Source organism: Corvus moneduloides, chromosome 3 (assembly GCF_009650955.1).
Source record: "Corvus moneduloides isolate bCorMon1 chromosome 3, bCorMon1.pri, whole genome shotgun sequence".
Lineage (NCBI taxonomy): Eukaryota > Metazoa > Chordata > Aves > Passeriformes > Corvidae > Corvus > Corvus moneduloides.
Genome location: NC_045478.1, coordinates 62,881,836 through 62,909,709, shown reverse-complemented (window position 1 = coordinate 62,909,709; position 27,874 = coordinate 62,881,836). Strand labels below are relative to the sequence as shown.

General features: G+C 40.6%; 1 protein-coding gene across 1 annotated transcript in view; it reads right to left on the bottom strand.

The window, feature by feature from the left end:
• Window positions 1–7,389: 7,389 nt before the first annotated feature.
• The window catches only part of SCAF8 (SR-related CTD associated factor 8), a 153,677-nt gene continuing 133,192 nt past the window's right edge, over window positions 7,390–27,874 (bottom strand). Inside the window, exon 21 of the mRNA XM_032101914.1 lies at window positions 7,390–7,464. The gene's annotated coding sequence lies outside the window, so the exon portion shown is untranslated. The remainder of the gene's footprint in view (window positions 7,465–27,874) is intronic.

The following is a 27,874-nucleotide window of genomic DNA, read 5'->3' as shown; positions in this document are numbered from 1 at the left end:
AGGGTGGTGAAACACTGGATTGCCCAGAGAGGTGGTAGATGCCCCATCCCTGGCAACATTCAAGGCCAGGCTTGGATGGAGTTCTGAGCAACTTGATCTAGTTGAAGATGTCCCTGCTCATTGCAGGGGGGTGGACTTTTAAGGGTGATCTTCAAAGACCTCTTCCAACCCAAACATTTCCATCATTCTGTGATTCTATGAACTAACCCTAGCACAATTCACATAACAAACATCCTGTTAGCATGTGTTATTCTGCTAAGGCTCAAAAGCATCTGTTCCCTTCCCACAAGCTCCAACTGTGTCAGGTAATGGATAGAGCAAAAATTCAGTTCCTGTCCTCAAGAGCACTTATTATTCATGTTACAGCAAGATATCAACAGATGCAAAGAAATAATTGTGTTTCAGTCAGGTTTGCCAACGTGCAACAGAAGACCACATCCTGGAAACCAGATGAACTCAATAACATTTTAACATGAATTTTATTAAGCAATGCTAGGACATATCTCATGAGGGTTTAACTGAATGCACACTATAGAAAACTGCTTTTCATCCAAGTAAAATTTACCAGTTAAAAACAGCCAGAAAATGAAGAAATAGCTCAGTATACTATTTCATTATTATTTAATATTCTACAATTCCTACCCACCCTTAATAATACAGCCTTTTAATGGAAAATAATACAGACGAAAGTCACATATGCAGATCTCTATATAGTATATTAAAAATATATATCTGATATTGGTGTCACACACTAAGAATCTATGAGGCATCCCTAGGCTATTATTTTCTATGGAAAATAGAGCAGAACTATTCTATACTAATTTGAATACACAGGAGTCTACACAAGCAGATTACACTGACTTCAAATGTAATTATTTCTTGTAATTCTTTTTTTTATCCACTAGAGGAATTAGGAGGGCTGGTTCAAGACTGCAATCAGGAGAACATCTATATCATTCCACAACACTTCTTTTTTTTCAGACAGATGTTTTCCTCTAAAGTTTTCATGTCCAATTTTACCATTAAGTACAGTGAAGTCACACAGCTGGTGAAATACCTAAAGCATGTCAGCTAAGCAGAAAATAAATAATACTTGTTTTATTACTTATGTATAACTTAAAAGTCAAGATAGCGTTAAGTTTTCTCTTAAGTTAGTCTGCCAGTAAAAACGCCCTTTCCTGTAGACCAAAAAAAAAGAAAAGGAAGTTTTCAGAAAAATCAGTACAAAATTTTCTGTAATTACATGAAACTTCCCACTGCAAAAATAAATATGATTTTCTTAAGGTAACTGAAGAAAGATACCTAATACTTACACTCTTGCCTTCAAATCAAGTTATTGTAAAATACAAAGATGCTGTATTAATGCTCAAACCACCTCAAAACACTGTAAGTGAAATCTTGGTCCCATTAAAGCTGATGTCAAACTTCCTGCTAACATCAATAGCAACAGAATTTCATCTATTGTGCCAACTCAGAAAGCAGAAAAGGCTTCGAGATGGAAAACTAAAGCAATAAGTAAGATTGCTTTAATTACTACTTCTGATGTCTTCGACCATGCAATTTCTGGCCCTCCCCCTGCTATGCCAACAAGCTGAGGGTTCAGTGCTTGGGTAGTTGATTTATCACTCCCTGTGACAAAGTTTTGGACATTGCCCTTCCCACTGTTTCATGGCCAGCAAAACACAACACAGCAGCTCTTGCACCAGTTGCATTTTAATAGTGCAGGAAAAGATCATTAAAACTCAGCTTCGCAGCAACTCAGTCAAGAGTACTGCACTTCCTAAAACTGGGGTGGGTTTGGTGGTTTTTTGTTTGGTTGGTTGTTTTTTTTGGTTATTTTTTAAAGGTTTGAGGTAAGTTCCTCAGTGATCAGTGTGCAAGGGATCTTGCAGGAACGTGGGTGGCACCATTTGGCTCTGGTCCCAAGCCAAAGGGTGTTTTGCAACTATATTGTCACCTCTTCAGATATGCTGCGGAGACTTCAAAGGAACAGCATTTCTGGAAATCACACGGCTCGGTAAGTCCAACAGGAGAAATATACCTAAAGGCCAAATATCTTTCATAAGACACTGGACTCCAGTGGCAGCTGTTATTTATACACAAACTACCCACTCTGGGCAACCTAAACAGCAGCTGTATCCGTGTATGAAGAGCAGAGCTTTCACGTGAGGCCTCAGTGAATAAGCTGAGGCAACACTTAACTGGCCCAGCCACCTGAAAACCAACTTCTGCAGGAAGTTATTTCTGTAGAAATATCTACCAGATTAGCGTCACTACAGGGAATTGTAGTGAACTCCAGTACTAGTGAATTATATGCATTAGGTTTTCCTTTTTTAAAAAAAAAAAAAGTACTTTATATTAATTTTATAAAAACTTCATATTTGGCACACCTGTTCTGATCAATTCCATTAATAATTATTTTTTCAATGCCAAGAACAGGCAGACAGAACAGTGATTAAAATTTCGGTTCACACAAATGTATGCAACATTAGCACTGGACTAAGCACCAAGTTTGGTTGCAACAGCAAATACAAAGAGGCAACATTTTCTTAAATGTTATCCTTTAGAGCAATGAAATCCCCCACAATTTGCTTTTTGATATTGTCCACAGCGCTCTTATAAGACATCTAAACTGCTCAAGGCATGAGCATGCAAAGAAGAAATACTGACTCAGTTTTGAAGTGAGGATTCTCATTACCCACTACCCATGATTTTCTTTTCTGGATCTCCAGTTTCTGAGACTATTTTGATATCCTATTAAATATTATCCTGTACTACACAGTCAATGATTTTAAAATGTCATTCTCCAATATGAACATATAATATGGTTTTCAAGAGCCTACTCTATATGCAAATTCAGCTGAGGATTGTAGGCAATATTTGATGTACATAATTTCAAGAAAAAAAAGAGACCTCTCTGATATATCAGGGTAGAAGACATACACCAGTAGATCACACTGCAAGATTTACAGGACACAGGAATAGTGGAGCACAAATGACAGTCCATTCTCAATCAGGGATGTACATCTCTGAGTAAAGAGCAGCAGCTGTGAGGACATTGAGCAAGGATATCCACAGACTGTTGATGACAGTGCTAAGGCTCAGATGGGAGAACAAGCATCTATCCAGACTAACAGTGACCTCAGTTAAATGCCTCTCAGAGAAATATGAACACAAATACTCCTTCTGCTCCTGTGCTTAAACACGGAGCACCATTCCTTCTGCTGAAGGCCTGGCCATACAGACCAGGAAAACCCTGGGGTAATGCTTACAGCATATCAGCTGCACTCCCGACACATACCTTGCCCCTTCCACCTCTTGTGATAGCAGGGGAGGATGGGCTCTCCAGAATGATGGATGAGCTACATCCCACTGGCTGCAGAGTGATAGCAGACACACTGCTAATTATCCCAGTGGGGTCACGGGTCAGCACCCTGTGTGCTCCCCTGGGAAGTAGTGTTCCCCCTTCCCATGGTACCATGGTCCACAGACCACGGTCCCAACAGCTCCACAGGGAAATGGTGACATTTTGATCCTTTCATCCCAGCAGTCTGTCAGAAGTGCCAGCTTAAAGAGGTGTCAAACTGGATACACGTAACAGACACAGCTGCCCTGTGGATGGAGGGTAGCATCCTTAAACTTTGTCATGCACACCTAACATTTAGTGTCATCTTTAATAAGGCTGGGGATCCTTGCTGATGGTGTAGACCAGCTGTGGATGTGCCTGTACATGTGTGGGCCATGGTGCATGAGGCTGTGACAGAGAACACCAAAGAAATGGGGAAAGCAACATACAACTAGGAAATAAGGGTAGGCAGTAACTACAGATAGCTGGCTTTGGATACAGTAATATTATCTTACCTTGAAGCCTTAAGGGCCTTATAGATTTCTTACAGGATAATACTGCAAAAAATGCATACATCAGATTGATTTTCTTAGGAAATCAGTTTCTTAGGAAATTACTGAGTTTATCCACTGTTGTCTGTCAATAAGAAATTGTTTCCTGGATACAGAGCTTAACAGCAGGCCACAAGACTTCCATCAGTACACCAATGTTTTCTTCTGCTTCCTCAGCCTGTTTTGAACATTTCCTCTTGTACACTACACCTGAACAGGCACAGGGGGCTTGCCCAAATAGCCACAGAGTTTCTTTCTGCAATGTCCCTGCTTCATTTTTGTATGAAGGCTGAATGCATGCTGTCGGTACCAACATTATATGTTACTGAAAGAGTTTTTAAGATTACTCCATTCCATAGTTTTCATCAAGATACTGGTGGGTCTTCTTCTTCTCACATTTGATTTGCTTCCTGATCATTCCATCACAAACTTGGTGGGGTTTTTTTCCTCCTCAGTCTACAAACTTGTTTGGCATTTTCTCCTGCAATCAACCACATGAGTAACACTTTCACTTGCAAAGGAGATAAATAACCAGGCCTTGCTTTTAATTACATTAACCAGGGAACAATTTGTTGCAAAAGTCTACAGATGGAGTGCTGCCCCCTCTCCAGGCATTCTCTAGGCTGGTAAATCAGTGCAGGGCCTTGTAGGGTATCAATGCCTTCCTCATGAGATTAGCTTTTAATCCAGCGCTATTTCCCAAACATACTTTGCTGGAATACTTCAGGAAGCCCAAGCAATTACTAACACTAACACAACCTGCACAACTCTGCCTGTATGGGTGGCTGCTGTAACAAAATTCAGCTACAAAAATGCAGGAACAATCAAACTTGTTACTGCAATTCACAGAGTAATTTCAGGTCGAAAAGCTGAACAGATGGCATTTGTGAGCTTTATTCAATATCTTGGGCCTTTTAATTAGATTCCTGTTCTTGTCAGTCTGCTGGTTTACAGCAGGAGACCCCAGATTTCAAAGTAACCTTAGGAATCCCATTGCTCTGTCTGATAGAAACCACTATGCCAGGAAACTGCTGCAGGCACAGCTCCTGCTGCTTCCACCACAGGAACTCATCAGCAGGTAATTAAAAGAACCGAATTAAAGGGATAGTCCAAAAATGCAGCTACGCCTTAGCCAAAATGCAAATTAGAGCTTTAATGCACCACACTGCTTTATAATTTTAGGATGCTCTTGGTATGTTTATCATTAGGAATCTGTATGCCATAATTTTCTCCTGCATGCCTTCACGTGGTTCTCAAATTTACCTTCTGCCCCTGACAAACTCACCCTGGATTTTCACTGCTTTTTGGAAAGCTGCATGTAGGCACAATGAAACAAAATGAAACAAAACATACCTACTGCTAAAAAGCTTAAGAACTTGAAAGGGAATAAACGGCGCATCCCCTCCCAAAGCACTGAAACGTGGCAAAAAGCACCAGCAGGCTCCAATGGTTGTGGGACCAAATGCCCCAACAGACAGTAGCATCATTAAATTTTAGAATCAGGTTCAATACTTCCTTTTACCAAAACAGATCAAACAAAACCAATCAAACAAACAAAAAACACCCAAAAAAACCCACAAGCCCCCAGCAGATTGACTAATACAGCCAATTAGGACTTTTATGAGTGCTGCAGTGCATAAAATCTCAGTGACACTTTTAACCTATGGCAATAAAGAATGGCACAACACACTGGAATATAGTAAATCTAATTGTATCAACCAACAGCACAAGTTCACAGCTGTCCTTTTACCAAAATCAGTTAGAAGTTGACTATTTTTGAGTTGTTTGTTTGTATTACTTTACCTTTTTGAGGAGGGAAACTCCAGAAGTTGGAAGACCTTCTAGACCTGTTATAATCTTGTTCAGCAGAACACTGACCACACCTCCAAATCCATTTTCATTTTATAACATATCCTGAATGTATAAGCTAGTATTAAAACTAGCCTGTTTTACAGAAGAAGTGACCAAATACTCTGCTAGCCAAATAACGGCAAATGCAGGGTTCGTGCACATGTTTGTGCATCAGTGCCCTAAATCTCTTGCATGTGGCAAAACTCTAAGTTGTTACAAAATGTAGCACTGCTCCATTATGCACTGTTTAAAGAGATGAGTGGGTTACTACGTAAACTGAATACACACATACTAATTTTCAAGTGTTTGAATACTATGTAACAATCAGCTCTAATAGTCACCTGCCTGGTATGTGTCCATCTGGGAAAAAAACCCTGTAACTCTGCAACGGATTCGCCTTGTTTATTCAGCACAATTTTGCCCTGACATATTTTGTCAGGAAAGAAAAGCAATTCTGTCCTAGCATGGAATGAGACCGAATCCCTCTGAAACTGCATCCCTTGCCAGTGGATCTGATTGCATTGGACAGACTCCTGGGGAATGAGAATGAACAGGATGCATTGAGGTCTAACCATTTTCCTTCCCTGTGATGCACAAACTGCCCATAGCCCTAAACTTCCTAAAAGGTGGCTTTGTCAGGGTTGTGCAGTGGATTCCTGCTACAAAGTCCAAACAAGTCTGGATTTTGTGATAACTAGCAGCGTATATGGCGTAGTAGATAGCACAGTATTAACAACGTGAAGTTTCTTCTATTAATAACAACAAACAATGCTGAAGCAATTAAAAATAATGAAAAGCTGAATAAATGCTCTCATCACCTGTTTACAAAACATCATGATTGAGTCTTTTAAAATCTCTAAAACAACCCCTTTATTTCAGATGACAAAACTAAACAGGATGGAGGAAACTTGCCCTATCATAAGGTAAATTGCATCAGGTCTTTCAAACCCTCAACCAAAGCACCTCCCCCTCTCCTCTCTCATGTGCCATTCACAACATTTCTAACTGCAGCAGACAGACTCCTGATGATCTCTGGAATTAAACTGCAACGCCACTCTGTCCTTTAGGTGAGACATCAGGAGCAGGGCTCTCTTTGCTGATAATTTTCTGTCTAATTCTGGAACAATGCGCTCTACACCAGAAACTGCTCATCCATTCCCTCTCCTTTGATAAATTTACCACATCATAACACTCTTGTGAGCTAAGCAGAAAAAAGCCCAAACCCCTCCCCTTCCCTGCTAAGTATAGAAAACTGCATCTCTGCTGTTTACAGATTTGGAGGCTTGTCTGGACTGAAGCTTCGTCAATACAACCTATTTTGAAGTCATGGGCATTAAAATTTGGATTAATGCCTTGAAAGAAACAGTTCACATAGCCTACATTTCCCTCTGTGCTGATGTTCTCTATTGGTTGATTCTAAAGCCTCAAAAACACCCAACCAATACAAAACATTAAGACTCAGGGACCAAAACAAATTTTAACCTGGTTCTATCTGGCTCTTGGCCTATAATGTTTCATAATGCAATTTACCCACTCAGAAATAAACAAACCAACAAAATATAAACAAACAAACCTTGCATAATTTATTTGCTCTCTAAATGTCTTCTTTCCCTCTGCATCATGAGTGAAAGCACAGAGAGGGGGTGAGGTGTCCTTTTGGCTTCAAGAGCTGAAAAACTTCTTGCTGGAAGTTCCTATTTTTGTAGCGCTGGCAATCTGAAAAAAAAAAATTGTTTTGTTAACACTTGTATCCCTAGATACAGAAAACAGAAATAAGGTTTGTTCTGAACCACTGCCAACTACATCATTAACCTCTCCTATGAACAAGGCAACAGCTCTCATGCAAAAAAAGCAACTAGAAACATCTCCAGTCAATTCATACCTCACTTACGCATTCTGCACTGACTGCTCACAGCTAAAAACTTCTTTCTACATACAAATGGAAAATAATAGAAACCAGTAAGACAACACATTACAACCATGTGCTTCAAGAAGAGCTGTTGCTAAGCTGTCCAGGTTTCCATCTAGGAAGCACTCAACCAGGAAAACAGGCTTGAAACAGGCAAGCACCATCACAGTCCTTTTCTACAGTGGTGGCACTAACCCCGAACTGTGCCTGTACCACAACAGGATTGCTTGTTTCCATGTGTTCATATTTAAAGCTGCTATCAAATCCCAGCCAGGACTTCTGCAAAATATCTGCACATCAGTTACAAAGATCGCCCATGGAAGATCTTGCACCAACCAAGCCAGGCTCTGAAAAGCCAGACACTTTTGGGGAGACCAATATGGAGCAACCAGCTGCTCTTGTGCCCATGTTGCCTGAAAATGCTAAGACCGACACCATCCTCAGTGTATGTGCCCTGAACAAGTAGAGTGGCTAACTGAGCTCCCAAAAGCTGGCAAGGAGAACTTCATGCTCTACAAAGTCTGTCATTTTCATTCTGCAAAGTGTCAGACTGTATTATAATGTTTTCTCTGATGTTCAAATTGGCACAGCTGATTTTAAACAGCTTCTTCACGGCACACAGCACCTTGTCACAAAAGTATCTTGATTTCTACAACAGTTAAGCTGACATACAACAGAATTAAAACTAACACAAGAATCTTATGATACTCATGCTTCCAAAGGCAGTGGAGTTAGAGCAAAGTCCTAAACTGACTTCACTGAAAATAAAGTCTGTTCCATTAAATAAAATGCAAACAAAATAGCAAATAATACAAGCTGCATAACTACCATGCAAAATGGACAAATTAACAGCGGGCCAGCAAAGTAAAAAGCACTATCAGGCTGCAAGTTACGCCCAAGAGGAAACGTGACTAATAAAATGTAACTAAAAGAATGTAACTACTAATTCTTAGTTGTTACACAAAAAACTACTTGTTAAGTTCCAAATACAATACACAGACCTACTTTGCTGGTGGGGAAAGGTGTGTATGTATCTACCCAGAACATTTAGAGCACAGACCACAAAAGCCTTACTAATCATGGCTATAAGAGACACAAAGCCAAGCGCTGCAGGACAAGGCTGCAAGTGCCATGATTATGGCATCCAGATAACACTGTCGTGACCATGCGTCACAGATACCATCTTTCCCAAAGTTCATAGCACTACTACCATGCCCAACCTTTATTTTTTGTCATACTTCCTTTTCCTACACAATGGCACAGCATGGATCCACTTCTCAAAGCCACACAGGGCTTCCTTCATCATGGGCCCAGTTCCTGAGCACCAGCAACTAAGACTCAAAAGACTAGGGCAATAGCTTGCTCTCGTCTGCAAAATCCCTGAACTGAAAAGCACCCTTCTTCTTCCCATGTTCCAGCTCACTGAAGAGTGCAGCTCGAACATTTTCCTTCCCAGCTGGAACCACATTTCCAGCTCTTCACAGACATGGCTTCTTTACTAATGGTTTGATAGACATGAAATGACACCTAGTACACAGCTAAATGCAACACCTGTGTCAGGATGTACGTGTCATTTCAACAATGCAGAGTTAAACTCTGCCCTCACGGGCAAACCTGACCCTCCTGGATTTTTGCTGGCCCATAACTACAGGGGAATGCAGCTGGCTGTTAGCTGATACAGCCAGGGTGACCTCACAGTACTCAATCATCACAGATTTGTAAATGTACAGCTAAAACATTTCTATCTGCACTGGAACAGGCAGAAACAAGAACACAACATTTATAGCAGGCAGATGGTATACTACTTTTGATACAAAAGAACCAGTTTATGGCAAAGTATTACAAGAGCTCCCTACCAGGCAGGTCTTACTTGAATACTCATTAAGGATGATACCCTGCTCTGTTTGAAGAAAACTTCCTGGCCAGGGTAGAGGGCCAAGTTTTTTGAAGTGCTTCCAGCACTCCCAGTTAGCGACCTCTTAGGGAGGTCACAATGCTCCCCCTCAAGCAGCCCATCAAACACTGAAGGAAGTTTGCCATAGTGAATACAAACTTCCCAGCAATGCTCTGCCAGATCTGCAATATCTATCTCCCCAGATCTTCACAGTTTTGAATAACAAGGCTTAACATAAGAAAAATCTATAAGGTAGAATATTGCTCCATACATACAGATCTTTACACATTTAAGTATCTTTTTCTAGAAGTCTAGGAGGAAACAGGCATCTTATACCAGTGATCTTACAACATGCCTCTCTTTTTCCTTTCCCCCAAATGTTTTTAATAACAACAATTCCCACTAAACTTCTACCAAGGGCAAAGCACTTCCTAAGGAATCAATTTGAAAAAAACCCAATCTTTCATGTGTCCAAAAAAAAAAAAAAAAAAAAGTAGTACTTAAAAAAGAAAGTTACAGTCACATAAACCTCACACATCCCAGACTGGGATTTTTGCTTCCTGCAAACTAACAAGGACAAAAGTCCCGTGCACTAAACATGGCATGTGCAACACCTAGACTCTGTCATTTATTTAAGGACATGTAGGCATAGCTGTGAAAATCTTAACAGCATAGATTAGGCAGTATGTGCTATGGTAACAACTTTGGTTTGTCATTCATCTTGTACTCACATTTTCATTTTCCCGCTGAACGGGGGGTACACAAAAATAAACACCAGCAAATGGCTAGCAGGCATGGCACTGAAGCAAAGTCCTTAGTACAAAGCTACCATGGGCCCTTCCAGCTCTACTGTAAACAAAGAGTGAATTACATTATACACACAATAGCAACACTTAAGTCACAGATGTAGCTCCTCAGCTGTGATCTGGGAAGGGCTGTACAAACTCAGGGCAGGTGCCATCTGCACAAGCAGGGAGCAAACACTGACTGATGAGTTTTTTGGGATTTTTTGCTGGGTTGCCAGACATCATCATTATAAACTATAGCCCCTGGTTAAAGCCAGCGTACAATGACGAGGTGCTGCGCAATTCCAGAAGACAACTCTACAGACACCTCCATTCCCTTGAGCTGTAGTACACCATCTGTGTGGAAAAGGAGGTATGAGCTGCTACCAAACCTCAACAGGTCTTTCAAGACAGGAGCAGAGAAGTGACGCTTATTATTCATATGGTTCCCCTGAGGGTTAGCCACTGGTAGCTAAACCAAGTACAGCACAGTGCCCTCCTATAAAATGCACTGCAAATAGGTCTATAGGATATACATCCAGACCTTGCCTTGTCAATCATGAGAGAGGTTTTAACTTCTTCTGTGACATCTGTGTTCAACCAGTGAATAGCTCGTGGCAGCTGTTGCTGCTGTCTGTAGCAGTCCATCAGTTTGCTGGACATGGTTTCCTTGGGTTGCCATCCCTCCCCTTTCCCCTACAGAAATTTGGGGATAGTCTGCAGATCAGATGTAATACCATGGAAAGCTGCTCCTGCTTACAGATAACAAACAAACAAAAAATCCCACCACTTTTTCAGCCCTGTTGAACAACTCTAAATGCACCACGTGTCATACTGGACACAACAGAGTATATTCACACATTCAGCATATAACCAACTCCTGGGAGCCCAGGCTGCCCAGTGGCACACTGAGCTTCAGCTCTGCTCATGGGCAGCAAATCCTCTGGTCCTTGGGAAGAAACCACTGACTGAGCACCTCCATTCAGCCTGTCCACAAAGGCAGGGCTGTGCCACAGCATGCAGCTCTGCCCAGAAGGCAGAAACTGCCTGCACAAGGAAAGCTGGACCTCACTTCCCTGTGGTGGGTGTTTGTTTCAGGAAATTTCCCATTCCCAAGCCAAGTTTCAGGATCTACCCTGCTCTGTCAGATGCAGAACAGAACCAAGCAGATATGTATGTCTGGGATGACCCAAAGCATTTTTTTCCCCACCTTTCTTGCTATTTTCAAAACATATTTCTGAAAGTGCTTGAATTTTTTTTCTTATTTTTGTTGATGATTTACATTTCAGAGGCAACACATGAACAAAAGTTCTGACCTTTTGCCTAACCTTTGACTGATCCTATGAGAGAAAGGAACATCTTGTTAACGCTACTTTCCCTTAATTCACTGATTCTACACAAAACTAATGATCATCCTCTAAATCCTCTAACTCTCTACTCAGCAGTTTAATTAGAAAGATGATCATTGATTAATGCACTTGAGTTACCTGAAGAAGGTGTGACTGAACACAGATCACTCAACCCCAGAGAAATGTACATTAATTAGTTCTGCACTGAACTGCTTTCCTCTTTATTCAACTTCAAATGAAGGAGCAAAACCCCACAACACAGCAACAGAACACCAAATTTTCCATCTTAAACTTCTGAGATACTTTTAATTTTACTTTATTCTTTAGGGAGTCTCACATTTTCTTGCCTTGAATTTCATAGTCATCTACCTTTTTTTTTAATTATTGTAATTTTACAAAATAAACACACCAAGTCTAGAGGTTCAATACACATTCGCAAAGCTCTGCCAAAGACCTGCAGTCTTGAATTAGTTGGCTCGGGCAAGGAGGTAGGAATGACACTGATACTCGATGGGAATGTGCGCAGCATTAAGTGCATACCACAACTGAAACCAGGTATACTCCCATCCAGCCAGCAATTTCAGCATCCCCACCTAGGAAGACATTCCCTAGAAAGGGAGAACATTATTTAAAGGTTTCCTCACTCTTTTTTAAGATCCCACCAAAATTCCTCTAGCCACAAGCTGGTCTACAGCCTGATCATGAGACTTTTAGCCCTGAAAAGCAGGTAAGCCTTCCTTGATTATATCTCTGCACTGTAAGTCACACTGCCCTTGGTCTGGAAAAGCTCATGCTTCACCTGCCCTTAGAGCCACAAATCTGTCTGCAGATGTTCTGAACAGCCTCAAGGACTGGCTAACTTTTCTCTTTCCATGAAAATCCCCTCCTCATCTCTATAAATGATTAGAAATCATTCCCATATCATGACTTTCTCCTTGCCCACTGCCCTGTGACCAGGGTAGACACCATTTCCTTACCACAGGTTGAGTGACAAAAGCCCCAGGTGATTTCAAGCAAATAATCCTCCTGCTGCTCTGTCTCCCTTTGTCCAGGAAGGTCTCCTGAAAAGTGGCATGTAGAGTGATGACTCAGCTTTAGGAGCAATCTAATCCTTCTCCTGGTCACCAGAAAGTGACACTAGGAAGACAGACATGGGGCAGACCAGACAACCACGCTAGGCAGAGGGGGAAGAGCAGAGCTTTCTCTTCCATGTCCTAAATTATATGCTTCATATAATCCCTTCTCCTGTGCATGCTTCTTCCCATATTTGGCATTATTTATTCACTTTCAAAGCACAAGCCACCACACAGAATACAACACAGCCCCACAGGCTCCTGGTACGTGGTTAGAAAGGATTTTTCCATTGGCCTCTGTCAACTTAATACATAATCAATACATGGCTCCAGCAAAAGTCAAGCAAGAAAGCTGATGCTGCATTTTAAGGTTTACATTTAAAATTTACATTTTTAAGAAAACTGATGCATAGCATTTTAAGAACATCCAGAAGCAATCTACTGCAAATCTCTTCACTTCTGTCACTATCCCTGGTGGTGGAAAGGCTTTTTCTCAAATTGGTTTTTTCAAAGTTATTTCATCATCAACTATGGAGAAAAGAAAATAAGCCTGTGTTATTGCAAAGGACTAGGAGCAGTAACCAAATCTTACTGAGGCTTCTGATGGTTTTGCCAACACCCATAGATCAGTTCAATGATACGGTTTTAAAAACTGGATGACCGATAGGGAAGAGACACAGAAATACCAGAATTGAGCCTGATCTATGTGAGGTCCATCACAAAACCACAGCTTTCTAGTGCTAAAGGGATTAGAGCTGCATAGAGCACAAGCAATAGATGCATAAACCCCATCACCAGCTTGGGACTCTCAATTTCAAAACATTTTTGCAGTGAGGCAACTTAAGAAAAATAAACATTCCGAGCCAGGCAGAGATCAGTCATAAACCTTTTCTGAAAGGGAGATGAACACTCTTATTGTTATTTAAAGCAACACTATAAATCAGGCCAGATCTATATAAAGCAACACTATGGGCTTAAAGCAACAGTGGCATTATTCTGTCAGAGCTCGGGCTGAACACCCCAGGAAAGACAGACGATATCTGGTAATCTTCAGGGCCAAAAAAGAAGATAGCCCAAAAAAACCCAACTAACCCAAAGTAAAAAGTAACAAAACCCACAAACAAACAAAAAACCCCTCCCCAATTAAAAAAAAAAACCCTTCAAAAGAACTGAAAACTGAAAAAAGATGGGGATTTCTGTGAATTCTGCATGAAGCGAACAAAAATCAGCAAAAAAGCTGCATATATAGAAAGGTAAGCCTCATATTTTTTGTAAAGCTACCAACGTTATCAACAGCTCATTGCTCACATTTGGTGATGGATACCATATTTCACACTTAGATATCTACATTTTACAGATCACATGCAGGGATATATGCTTCAGAAAATACTCTATTATCTTACATTTTCCCAAGTATTTCATTTTTCCTCTTCCAGAACAGTCATCTGGTAAAAATTTTTGGACCTTACATCATGCACAAGAAAATAGCCTAGTATTTTAATTCTGCATTTACATCAGGACATTCATAATTGATCAAAAGCAACAGAAATGGTGGGAAAAAATAGCTTCAAAGTATTAACCTGAAATATAGACTCAAGTTCAGTCTCTTTTGTTTAAGTGTTTTGAAAAAAATTCAGCACATCAAGATAAACATTAAAGTGAAACACTGGAGCCCTTCCTTCTCACTTCAGCACCCAAACTCCCTGGGTCACCCACCATTAATTCCATCTGACAGGCAGACAAACCTATAATTTGTCACACTGATTAACTCTTATCTACAGTTTTATAACACAGGATCCCGAACTGCTTAATTGTTTTAGATAACTCTAACAACCCTTATGTTTTTCTTCAAAATAAAGAGACTGAAGTTGTCGCAGATGACAACATTTCCACTCACACAAGTTTTAATTAGTGGCATTTTTGTTGGGAGCATGCTTTGAGATGGGCAGTCATAGTGTTAAGGGACAATCTACACAGACTATCCTAATTATCTGAAGAGGCTGAAAATGCTAAATAGTGTATCACAAATACTGCAAGGACATCCATGGCAACATGCACCTTTGGGTGTGAAATGTGAATGCATGCTTGAAGGGCGGCAAAATATTTTTCTTTATCATGGTTAGCACAACAAATTAGCAGAAAGATTGTAAGAACAACCCAGTCATTTACACTCTGCAAACAATTACCTATTTGCTGCAATCCTGATCTACTTCTTAGCCTGCATACTTGGCCAGCACTAGAGGCTAGAAAGTGCTTCCCTCTTCCTTTCCACCTTACTTGTGTAAATATAAATTTTCCCTTTCAGAAAAGCTCCTGTTGCCTCTCAGAGATCATGACTGAGAAGGCAAAGATCTAAAGCACTTCTCACTATTTTGTATTTTCTGAGCAAGATTAATATTTTAAAAGGGCTTGAGATAGGGAGAAGCAAGACTTCTCAATGTCCTTATAAATTATAAATAATTTTCTTGCGAGATCAAGAAAATGGGAGGAGGTAATGCAAACTCCATGAAGCCTTTAGACTCTGGCTATAGCAATGCTGATATATCAGCAGTAACTTCATTCCCACCCTGCAGAATGACTAAGACATAACCTTAGTCTTGCCATCACCCTCAAGTCATCAACCTGTGTTATCCTGATTTATTAAACAGCTTGAAGATATCATGCATTAGATTCTTGGTTTTGTTGGTTTACTGCAGCCTTCATAAAATTCCCCAGTAGTATTTTTATGCTTAGCTGTTTTTAAACAAAATAGATACATCCATCCCCTCTATGGAAGTCAAGATTCCAACAGTTGCTCCTTTAAAGTAACAAAGAATTAACAGTACAATCCTATATAGTCTCCTGCAAGCTGGGAGAAAAAAACGTATAAGACAGAAGTTCTTTTTTGAACCTTGTTCCCAAACTTTGGGCATCACACCTCTCAACCCTGGCAACCCTGAGAGCAGTGTAAGGACTAAAGCATAAATTCTACTCTCAGCTTCATTGGAATTAACTGTATGAATGATGACTAGTAAAACAGTAGCAATTTTTCAATTATTGCCTCAAGTATGCCTTGGCATAAAGCTTTACTGAATTTGGAAGACTATTAAACACCCAGATACCTTTTCCTCCAACAAAGCAGAGCTAGCAGGAATCACAGACCTACCCAGCTGGGTGTTCAGTACCACCCATCATAATCATCACCCCAGGCACAGACAGAGGCTGGTGAGGTTGAAGCCCTTTTTATAACGTGGGAGTATTCAGTGATTGTATCAGCAAACCTTTAACCTGCTCTTGCGAGCACATGCAGGTAACAATTTTCACCAACTCTGGTGGGTTGGTAGATCTGTATTAATTTCCACTGGGCTGCAAAAAGCACCCTGACTCCTCCCTGAAGGTATAACAATGCTTTGAAGGAATGATTGGCTAAATAAAGTTGACAAATCTCTCTAAATTTTTGTAATGCATTCTTTTAAAAACAGTTGGAGTTCTTCTGTTGAAAATCTTTCCAAGAGGTTTCTGCCTGAAGCAAGAAAAACACTCCGGAAATTTTTTGTCTGAATGACTGAAGGCTGGCCAGAACTAAACAGGTGAAAATATGATGTTAGGATATGTGAGGCATACTTAAGGGTGCTCCTACTACCTCTATCAACCATATTTTATATAAAATACAATGTAATGCAGTTGGAAATGTAAAGACTTTAAAACCCTAATGGCCCACCCTTTCTGCTGTTGTTCCTTCAGTATCTTAAACAGCAGAAGGCTGGATTACTGCAATTTTCGCAATATAAAGTATAAAACATCCAGAGTCTGTGCTGAAAATCCCTCTCTTGGGATCTGAGGCCAGGAAGGGACCACCTGGTTCAGCCAGTCCTGCTACAAGCAGCCAGGCACTGCAGGCATCTGGTCACATAATCCATCAGTCCACATCACAACTCACAAAACACTTCATGAGATCTGAATGAAACCTGCAGCCTTCAGAAGTGGACCAAGGCCAGAGACAAAGCATACAAGAGACCAAGAGAGACTGAAGACCTCACAAAGGTCCCATCACAACATGAGATTTTCTCTACTAAAGAGCACAGCTCTACTGCCAATCCCCATCATCCATGGAGCAAAGACAGACAAAAAATTAACCTGCTAGCTCCTAAAAAGGTATTTTGAAACAAATTATATACAACTCATATCATAAATCATAGAGGTCCTTTGCCAACCAACCACATCCCTCAGGGTTCCTAAACCAGTGCACGCTACACCATCCCTGGGCATAACAGAGTCACATCCAAAAGAAAACATTGAGCAAAATCCCCTCTGGATATAACCCTCTCCACTGTGCACATGGAGAGGCTGGAAGACTAAGTTCCTAATTTAGGCACCTCAGTAGGTTGCTTGCCTAAGGTAAAATAAATCTGAGCCACAGAGTATCTCTTCTACTTCTTTTTGAGCAACAAAAACAGGAGAAAGAAACAAAAAGGAAGAAACTGGTTTTAGTAAGGAAAATGTAGTTTAAGAGGCTGAGACCCTGCTAAAAACTTAAAGTTATAATGAATTCCAGGATTCATTCAAGTACTCCATTCTTAAAAAACACTCTAATGAAAGGCTTACATATGAAACTTAGTAGTAATAACTTTGGGGTCAAATCCATAATGATTTGTTTGGCAAAGCTTTCACTGACGACACTTAAATGTGATTTCAGTGGGTGTTCTGCCTGAGAAAGGGCTTCGAGACTGGCCCACACTCTGTATATTTAAGTCACCTCAGCCCCAGCATTATACAGCGCCAACCAGACACAAACCCCAGCATTATTTAAACCATTTGCACACCAGAGCCTCCAATTGTGGGGTGCAAAAGCCAGCAGGAAGCATTGATCATTCCTTTAGCAGCAAAAAAAAAGCCATCTTTTTTACTTGGCTTTCTTATGATATCATTTACCTTCTGTAATAGCAGTTGCTTTTTTTAAAATGTGGATTTGCACAGTATTCAATTTGCCAGTTTCCCCATATAGATGTAAATTTACTGAAATAGCTGTTCACAAAATCCAAAGCCCAAGGGTGGAGTCCTAAAAATAAATATATGTAGTTTAAGTTCTTTTATATCCACACATGATAAGAAATCTGGTTCTATTCTGGTGAGCCGTAAAAGGGGAAGAATGGTAAAACCACAAACAGGAAAACAGAAAATAAAAATCCGTATCTTTTGCTCTACCCTCTCAAATTTGCATGGATACTTCAATGCAACCATTTGGCAAAATGTTTCAAATGTTGGTTTTTCAAAGTATTTAGCCATATAAACTACCCTTTTGTTTCTGTTGGCTTCAAATGTTACTAGGCTCATGAATTCTTCCTTACGTCTTATTATTCAAAAAAATACAGCCAACACTGCCTTTATGGAGCAAGAAAAACCTGAGTATCATTTTCCAGTTAACTCTTCTGGATCTGCATGAACGTGAAATCAGCAACAGCAATTTTAAGCCAGGTTTTCTAACCACTGCACCTAATCACTACCTTTTGAAGTATTTTATTTCCCAAGCAGTACCACAGAAAAATCTCTGCAGTCACAACACAAACTCAAGTCACAAGAGTGGCAGAGCACATGCTCAAAAAACTTATAATAGTCTAGGTACCAAAAAAACCCAAGAAGTAGCAGTAGGTGAGACTTACTGCCCTGCTGAATGCCAGAATGCCAGAAATATTTCAAATAAAAAGCAGTCCCTTAATTTGAAGGACTTACACTAAGCCAGACCTGATCTCCCACTTTCCAAATGCAAGTATTTCAGTGAATGTAATTGTCAATGGCACATTATCATAAAAGGAAATTTTATAATTGTCACCTTCTTAATCTTTCAAGTATTCAGTCTTTTATCAGGCTTCTGTAATCTGGGATATCGGTGACTACACAAGCAATTTGTCTGCACTTCCATATTTTCCACTTATTCCATCTCACACTCCAATTGCCAGCAGGTTAATGACTTCACAGACAACAGCTGTCAGTCACTATCCTTTCAACAACTCCACGAAAAGGCTTTTTCAAACACCAGCCACTCTAGAAGGGATAAAGAAAAAGCAAAACTGAGGTCTACCCCCTTAAATACCACATGTACACGATTTGCAGGTCTTTCCCTTCATTTACCAGGACCTTTCCTCCTGTTGTGTTCTTCAGGACCAGAGTAGCCAGCCAGGAGGAACTCCAGATGACTCCAAACAGAAACATATTTTCCCTTGCAAGCATCTAAGTTTCTCCACCCGAGCTGAGGAATGAACGCCACAACACAGCAGTGAAAATGTGCACGCTGCTATTTTTCTCAAGAAGCGCTGCCCATCCCAACAATTCCTGGATGAAAAAACAGTATTCAAACAACAAAACCATAAGCTTATGAGTTGAATCTTTAGTCAGAGAAACAAGATTTCTTCCAACTTTAAGGAATGTGACAATAACAGCAAATCTAACCCCGCTTGATAAGCGGCAGGCAATTCTCCATATAAGGTGAAAAATGTGCTAGTGTAGCTCATGCAACACTGCTAATTCTCTCCCTGTTCTCAATATTCAAGAACATAAATGAACATATAAATCAATTTTGTAAGTAAACCTTTTGCTTACTTGCAGCTATAAACTATCTAGACCCTGCTCGGCACATAAAGAATTTTGAACTTAACTATTTAATTCCTTTTAAACACTTGGTATTCATATCATAGCAGTGCATAAATTAATGTGAATGTGAGAGGTTCCACCCCCATTTGATTTCTGAATCCCTTTTATACTTTACCACTCCCCAGTCAACTTGTGCCTTCCAGCCCCTGACTAGTAATGCTGCTGATGGCAGGCCAGGAAAGCAGCCAGGGGAGGGCGAGAAGGGGTTGAGGGCTGGGTGAAGCCCGGCAGCCTCACACAACCACCACTCACACTCCTTCTGCAAGTCCCCAGGCTGATGAGTGGTGGAAGCACCAGGATATCGGCACAGGACCGCTGCTACTACTGCTAAGAACTTTTGTCTCGGCTCTGATTGTCCCACAATCCCTACGTAATAGCAACAGAAACACAAGCAGCATGTACCTAGCTGTGCACTGCAAGAAGATTGCAGGCATCACTCATTAAGAGACTGATGAAAAGACCTCAGTTGATTTTGATGAGCTCTACATCAGAATGTAAGCCCAGAGGAAAGCTACTTTATATGATCCCTTCCCCTAAAAGCAAGTTGCAACATCTGCAAAAGATGTATCAGTCCTGGTACTGAAATTTGCTTTGTTTTGTAGTTAGTCCCACATCCCAACCCCTCCCACACTCCCCTTCACTGTTTTTTACACATTATTAGTTATTTTAATGGTCTGACAAACTGCCCGATGAACCCTCTGGATGGGTTTTTTTCCTCAGGAATGATGTACCAATGACCAATAGGGCATAAAAGACAGGAGATTCAGAACAAGATCCTGGAGGTCTTTTGAAAACCATTCAAAACTAATGGGATTATCAGGGGACAAAAAACATCCTAAAATCTTGTTGGCAATGGTGAGAGGAGGAAAAAAAAGGATTAATATAATTAAGCTATTAAAAAAAACCCCAAAACCCCCAAAGTTCATTAACTAGTCTGGAGGAGTTGTACTCTAGAAGTCAGTGACTTGTATGAGAGGCACAGAGGGGAAGTTTCCACACACACTGCACATATACATATCAAATGGAACAGTAGGAAAAGGAGCTCACTATTTTCTTGATCTTTAACAAGAAGACACAGGGAAGTTTGATTATTTTAGCCACTGAAATTTCAGAAAAATCAGATGATAGCCTCAGCTTGCCAGTCTTCCTGGTTTATCCACATTCAGCCATCTTGTAATACCTCCAAGGCAAGAAAACGTAACATGATGTGCTAAGAAGGCACCGTAGACCAATTAATTGCTACCAAAAATGTAGGCTTCTGTTAGTCAGAGATTCTGTTTTGCTGACTTTTTTTGCATATCATCATCTATTGCATTACCATGTAAAGTAGCATAGCCCACAAAAAACTGAGTCAGCAAATTATAATAATGATATGCATCTGAATTTAGAACTTGAATTAAACTGTTTACTGTGTTCTGTAACAGAAAAAAAATCAGGAGAATTAACTCTAAACGTTATTTAATTCTTACAGAATGACCCTTTTAAGCATGTTTACAGTCATTCACATCTAAGACTCTCATTTCCTGGAACCTTATCTAATCTAAATTCCATATGGAAGATTTTAGTGGTATATAAAGTTGCATACAAATTAACCACACTCCAATTCATTCAGATGAAATAAAACTGTAAATTTAATAGTGATGAAACTAGACCTGTCAAATTACATCTGAACTAACAACAAAAAGTTCAGACCTTTTTGTACAAATTTAGTTTTAAAGGACCTATTATATAGCCTTAATTCAGAGGCTCACTCTGATGTGGCTTAGTACAAACATACTTCTAGTTGACTTGCTTTGTATTCGGGGAATGCAAAAGGGAATGTCTATTATCCATGTGATAGCAAAGACCTCACATGGCTAAACCACGAACTTGGAGCTTTTCAGGGTTTAGCGCTTAAAGCTTCTGAGATTATGGCTCCTTATCCAAAACCAGTTCAGAAAGCATGGCAGGAACCAGGATAAGATATAGTAGAGAGAACTTTAGTGTATCTTTACAGACATGGCTTCTCCATAAACTTCCCATGAACTTTCGAAGACACCATTTAATCATTCCTATCTTTTCTCTGCAAAACTATACATACATATATATATATACTCAAGAAAGTGTGTACATCAATAATACATACAAGAATAAATAAAATAATATGTACAATTATTATAACATGCCAACAATGAATGGAAAAAATTTAAACCAATAATGAGTAATTATGAACAATAGTCTGTACCATAATACTAAGCGCAATATGGCAAACAATGTATTATAGATTCAGTTTCTACAAACAACCTCAACTACAATAATTCTACAAAGAAATTCATAAGGATGAAAGGAAAAACCCAACAACAAAACATAAAAGTTCCCCATGAAAAGGTCTTTGTCTGAGGAAGATAACTGCACAATAAGAACTTCCTATCTCAAGAGGATATAGAGAATACAAGTGAACAAAAAGTTAATGTCAAGCTCTCATCCTGAAATCCAAAACGAGTTAACTCCACATAGCTGCCCGAAGTATTTACCAAACAAGTTTTATTTGGGAGAGTGTCTTCCCTATAACACACAAGTCCCACTGAAATGCAAAATGCTGCAAGAAATAAAAACAACGTCACCATGTGGGCCAGAGAAAATAAAGCACTGTTCCAAACTGAAGTATATTGTTATAAAAGAAAATGTTTAAATGGGCTTATTGGTCAAGCACAGCTCAGACCCTGGAAAAATCTTTTATTATGACTTTGTGGTGGGGAAAAACTAGTAGTAAAGGTAAGTATTTTAAATAACCTGGACACTTTTTTTGATGATTTAGCCCCATTTGTTACTCTTCATAGCTGGCAATCTGGAAGTCTTAATTTCTACACTAGTTTTATACAAGTAAGAAGTAGCCACTGATTAAGAATCATCTCAGTCTGAATTCAGTGATTGGAATATCTCCCCTCCTTTATGTCTGGGATTTAATGTTCATAAAGCTCAAGAGAACAAATGTAATTGACTAAAGGCAAACTTGAAAGCAGCAATAAAATCCACCCTTTTCACCTGTTCTTAGCTCTGAATACACACCCATTTACAATACAGGGTTTAGTGAATGATTTATCAGTATCGGCCTTGGGTGACACCCTCTCCTACAGAGATACCTGTGCACGTGGACATCTTGCAGGACATGTTCTCTAATAAAAATGTTGGCTCAGAGATTTGACAGTGACAATTCATCACAGATATTTTCACCCCTAGAAATATACCAACAAAACCTAAACTGTTTTATGGTACCAACCTCCCCATGTATCATTCCAGGAAACATTTCCCAATAATAACATTGCTGATGGCCAAATACTGAAGCCAATCCTGATCCTGCCAGTGAAGAGTTGCCTCCCAGCAATGCATATTCTGATCTCCTGCCTAGCCTAAATTTAAACTCCAGGGACAGAGCTCCCATCCCTTCCCCGAAGAAATGTTCTACTACTTACGAGATCTGACTGTAAAGATGATCTTTTTATTCAGATTACGCTTCCTACTAAGCTTACTACTTTCAATTTTTACCATTCATAATCCCTCACAGTGTCTTAAGTAAAAGTTATATGAATAAGAGTATATTCATAAGAGTTACAGCTTTCAGGGATGATTAGCATGTAAGCCCTCTCCCTATGCCCATTAAGTTAAGCTATTCTACATTCACATCTTATTTTACTCCACCTGAACCAGCCTTCAGTGTGTAATCATTTGTTACTCTCTTACAAACTCTGCCCAAAATAAACACGTCCTAAACACCACAAATTTTCGGACTGCTGAGAAGTGCCTGATAGTTTATATACACTATACTCCTTCCTACTTCTGCAATGCCCAGACCTGAAGGCAACAATCCACATGGAGCCCTACAACAGCTGCAGCACCCAGCAGTGTTATACCCTCCCTGATTTCTGTAATTCAATTTCTGGTGGTCAGTCTACATTTCCATAAAATGCTAGTTTGCTGTGCAAGAATATTCTATGTCCCTACAATCACTGCTGCCAGACCTCAGTCCGGTCCCATCTTCTCGTTGCTCCAGTTATTCTCAACTTCAGCAGCATGCCTCAAATTCAGCTCCATCTCTTTGACACCTAGATCATCGTGAAGGATTTGCAGAGCATCTTGAACCGTTTAGAAGTATCAATCATTTTCCTCATACCTCTGCAGAACAATCTTGTGTGACTTTTAAAGAACACACTGGAGACCATCAGGCACGTCCCTCCATTGCCAACAGGGAGGGCAACCAGCACTGGGTGCTCGGGTCAGGCACAGAGACTCTGCTGAAGCCTCATCTGATGCCACAAAATTAATAAAATCTTTTCCATTCCCAGTGGCAACAGGCAAAATACAAGGCAGCAAAAAGGATCTGTGGCTTTATAATATGCTACTCAAAATATCTGCTGATGGTCATAAGACAGAAAGAATATGCCAAAAAAACTGTATGATGTAGTCAGTTGGCAAATGCAGAAAATCACACACAAAATGAAATGCGTTCAGCACTGTAAAAGCAGGGCTGTGGGAAATTGCTGGTTCTCCATATAAGGATCCAATATTTTTTCAATTTGTCAGCATAGCATAAAGCACATAAAAAAATCTTAAAATAAAATTCTAAATGTTAACCATGAGGAACACTTTTTACAATATTTCTTAAGAATGTTCATTCTGTACACCCATGAGTCCTGATTTTATAATTTGCAGCCAGTCTAAATGAAAAATAAGAGTTTTTAAAATTCTCCATATAAAATGTCAACCACCTTTTTAATTGAGAGCTAGAAAAGTGTAATTGAAAATTACTAACCTCAAGCGCTCATTAGTGACAAATCCAAACCCCAGCTGAACACAGCCCTAACAGGATTAAAGAGACATTCAGGATGATGTATGTAGACCTGGTATGCAAGAAAAGCTGAAGAAAAATCTGACTTATCCATAGAGCAAGGATCAGACAAAGCTCTGGGAGGAGCGGTACTTTGGTAGCAGACATGCACACATACTTCTCCTGGTGCCTCCCTCCCTCTGCTGTTGGAGATGCCGCCCACAGGAACCCTCAGGACCGCAGGAGGTCGGAGCCTGCCTCACTGCAGCCTGGAGACATCACTGCTGGGCCCAGATGCTGCAAGGTCACCCAAGCTCCTCCCCGAAGGAAGCACGGAATGGCTTGCCATGCACCTCATGAGAAGGCATTTCCAAGAGCACAGCCACCCTTTGTCCATTTTTAATGGCCCTTCGCCACTTCCCCCACCACCATGAAGCTCTTCAACAAGCAGGCAGTTCGGTCCACCACAGCTACTAAAATCGCACATACAAGTAAACAGGACTCGGGCTGAATTTCATGGTCTCAAGGTCCTTCTGTGAGCATCAAAATCATTGAGCATGAGATTTCCTATTGATCACATGCCACTGGCTGCACATCTAAGGAGGCTCAGGAGGGTAAATGATTTTTTCCCAAGTCAATTTTAAATTGGCTTCCTAAATTGTCTCCAGATTCTTTCCAGACAGCAGAATGGAAATAATTAGAGGTGGTTGGAAAATGGAATTTTTTTCCTGTGGGGAAAGTCTGATAGCCCTGTACTTATTTTTATGCTAACACAGGCCAAAGTGTAAAAGCCTTAAAATATTTAGTAGAGCAAAATACTGTAAGGTATTTGGAAACAACATCCTGCACACACTTTGACTTATTTTGTTGCTAGAGAAGAGCCCATTCCTCACATGGGCTCACCAGCAGCCCACATAAATGGCTTAGTTTTAGCCCAAGATTCTTTCTACTCCCCAAGACCACATGGCAGTGACTAGTACTGTTGACACAAGCTCTCCATACATCCTACTCCTCTCACTGTATGGGTGAGACAAGAAGACAGCAGGAACTGCACTTAATCGCTGCTCCCTTGCTCATCTTCTGAAAACAAATTTAAATGACATGTTTTGGAGGTTTGGGTGAGGAGGTCCCCCCATTTTAAAACAAACCTTTGTCAGTCTGAAGTGGTTTATCCTATTTTTTTCTGATGCTTATTGTGGAGCCAACAGTTCCCCGCCACCCAGATGCAAACTGAGAATAGTCATAGAGCTGGGGGCTGAGACACCATGGGGAAATACACAAAGAAGTGACCTGTAAAAGTCGTACACAAACTGCGAACAAGAGTAAAAGGGACATTCACTCTCAACACCTCTTATAGACAGGAATAACACAACTTCCCTCCTGTTCATGTACAGCACTATGCCTTCTACTGCCTAACCAGAGATACACTGTCAAACCAAGCACCTAGGTAACTAAGTCAAGTAAAACTCTTTCTTCCTGACACCATGGAGATGGCTGCTTTATGCAAGTCATGCAAGTCATCCAAGTAGAATGCCTCATGGGAAAACCTTCAGTACCATCACTCTGTTAGGGTTCTTTTCTGCAGCTGTTTAACTGACAGAGCCATGGAAATCCTGAGTACTGTGAATTCTACATCATTTAATTCCTGGCTTCAAGTGCCTTTGACTAGTGCTCCTGATGAGGATGACACCTCTGTCTGTAACTTGCTCTAAGTTACCATTCCCTCAATGCAACTTTCCACTGTACAGCTAAGGAGATCTTGGCATCTCTTCCTCTCCAGGTCATCTGGCAACTGTTCCCAGAGGAACCTGCAGCATGCTGTCCAAGCACAGCTGAAGCAGACAGAGCCTGAAGCACAAAATGGCTAGACATGAACACCAGAAAAATTGCTTATCCCATTGTATCTATCTTTCCCCAAATTATCTTTCCAAGCCAGACCAAGGTAGCAGGGGAAACAAAGGAGCCCTTCATTATGCATGGGGAAGGGAGTGATTGCATCATTTCAAAATTTTCACCTCTGCTAACCTTCCCACAAGGAAATGCTGCTTCCAGTAAGCTTTATACTGAAGACTGCAGAATCTACAAGTACAGGGCTCAGAAAAAAAGGCTTGATGAAGAAGGTGAAACAGTGAAGAGAAGTTTTTTTTATACTTTTGACTTAGCTGGCCACCAGCTCGGGAACTGGATGGAAAGCAGCCCAGCAGAAAAGGACCCGGGGGTGCTGGCTGACCAGCCAGCTGACCATGAGCCAGCGTGTGCCCAGGTGGCCAAGAAGGCCAGTGGCATCCTGGCTTGGATCAGCAATAGTGTGGCCAGCAGGACCAGGGCAGTGATTGTCCCTCTGTACTCAGCACTGCTGAGGCTGCACCTCGAGTGCTGTGCTCAGTTTTCCCAATTCAACAAGAATATTGAGGTGCTGGATTGTGCCCAGAGAACGGCAACAGATGTGGTGAAGGGTCTGGAGCACAAGCCCTATGAGGAGCAGTTGAAGGAGCTGGGGTTGTTTAGTCTGGAGAAACGGAGGCCCAGGGAGACTTTACTGCTCTCTACAACTGCCTGAAAGGAGGGTGTATCCAGGTGATATTTGGCCTCTTCTACCAAGGGAACAGCAACAGGACAAGAGGACATAACCTTAAGTGGCACCAGAAAAGACTGAGGTTTGACATGAGGAAGAATTTTTTCACTGAAAGGGAGGTTGAGCATTGGAATGGACTGCCCAGGGAGGTGGTGGAGTCACCATCTCCAAAGGTTTTCAAGAAATCACTGGACACAGCACTATGTGTTGTGCTGGACACAGCACTTAGTGCTATGGTCTTGACGAGGTGATGTTCAGTCAAAGGTTGGACTCAATCTTGGAGGTCTTCTCCAACCTTAAGGATTCTGTGATTCTGTAATTGCTTCCTCCTCTTTTAATTTTTCTATACAGTGAGGCAAGTTTTGCAAAGTTAAAAAAAAAAAAATCATTAACAAGCTCAAAGACACTCAAAGAGAGGCCAGATACTAAACCATGCCAGTTTTCTTTCATCAAAGACACAGATCCACAGGATCTATCTATAGGTTATAACACCAGCAGGCTCAAACTTGTTCTGAACAGACACAAGAAATCCCTGCCCACGCTTGGAGATAACCAAAAATCTTTTGAACACTTCGCATGGCTCTGGGCCAAACTAATAAACTCTGCTGAGCCGCAGGGACATCTCCGTGCCCTTACCTCAGGCTCGGCACAGCTGGCAATGCTCACAGTGCTTCGTGGTGGCACAAACCATAGGCAGAGATCATTCCTAGCTGTCTTCACCACAGCATGGAGAAGGAAATGCCACCACACTCACAGCTTTGCCTTCAAGCCTTGACTTCAATCTTGGGACTGTTCATACCCATTATCTGCATTATCCATCTAACAAGAAGCATTTTAGGCCAGTTTTTGATTCAAGTGTCAATATTTTGATATGGACATAATGTTTTTCACCTGAAGCTGATGAAAAGAGTTGCAATGAGAGTCTAACTAAACTAATACACTTGGTTTTAGCTTTGAATTACACTGTTTTACAACAGCTTTTTCTGTTTTTCTGTTTACACATTTGCACAACGCTTCTTAAACAAAACAACATTTTTTTACTCAAGTTTTTCTTTGGAATGCTTCCTCAACCCTTCGAAGAACATCTTACTGGGTTGGGTGGTGGAGCAG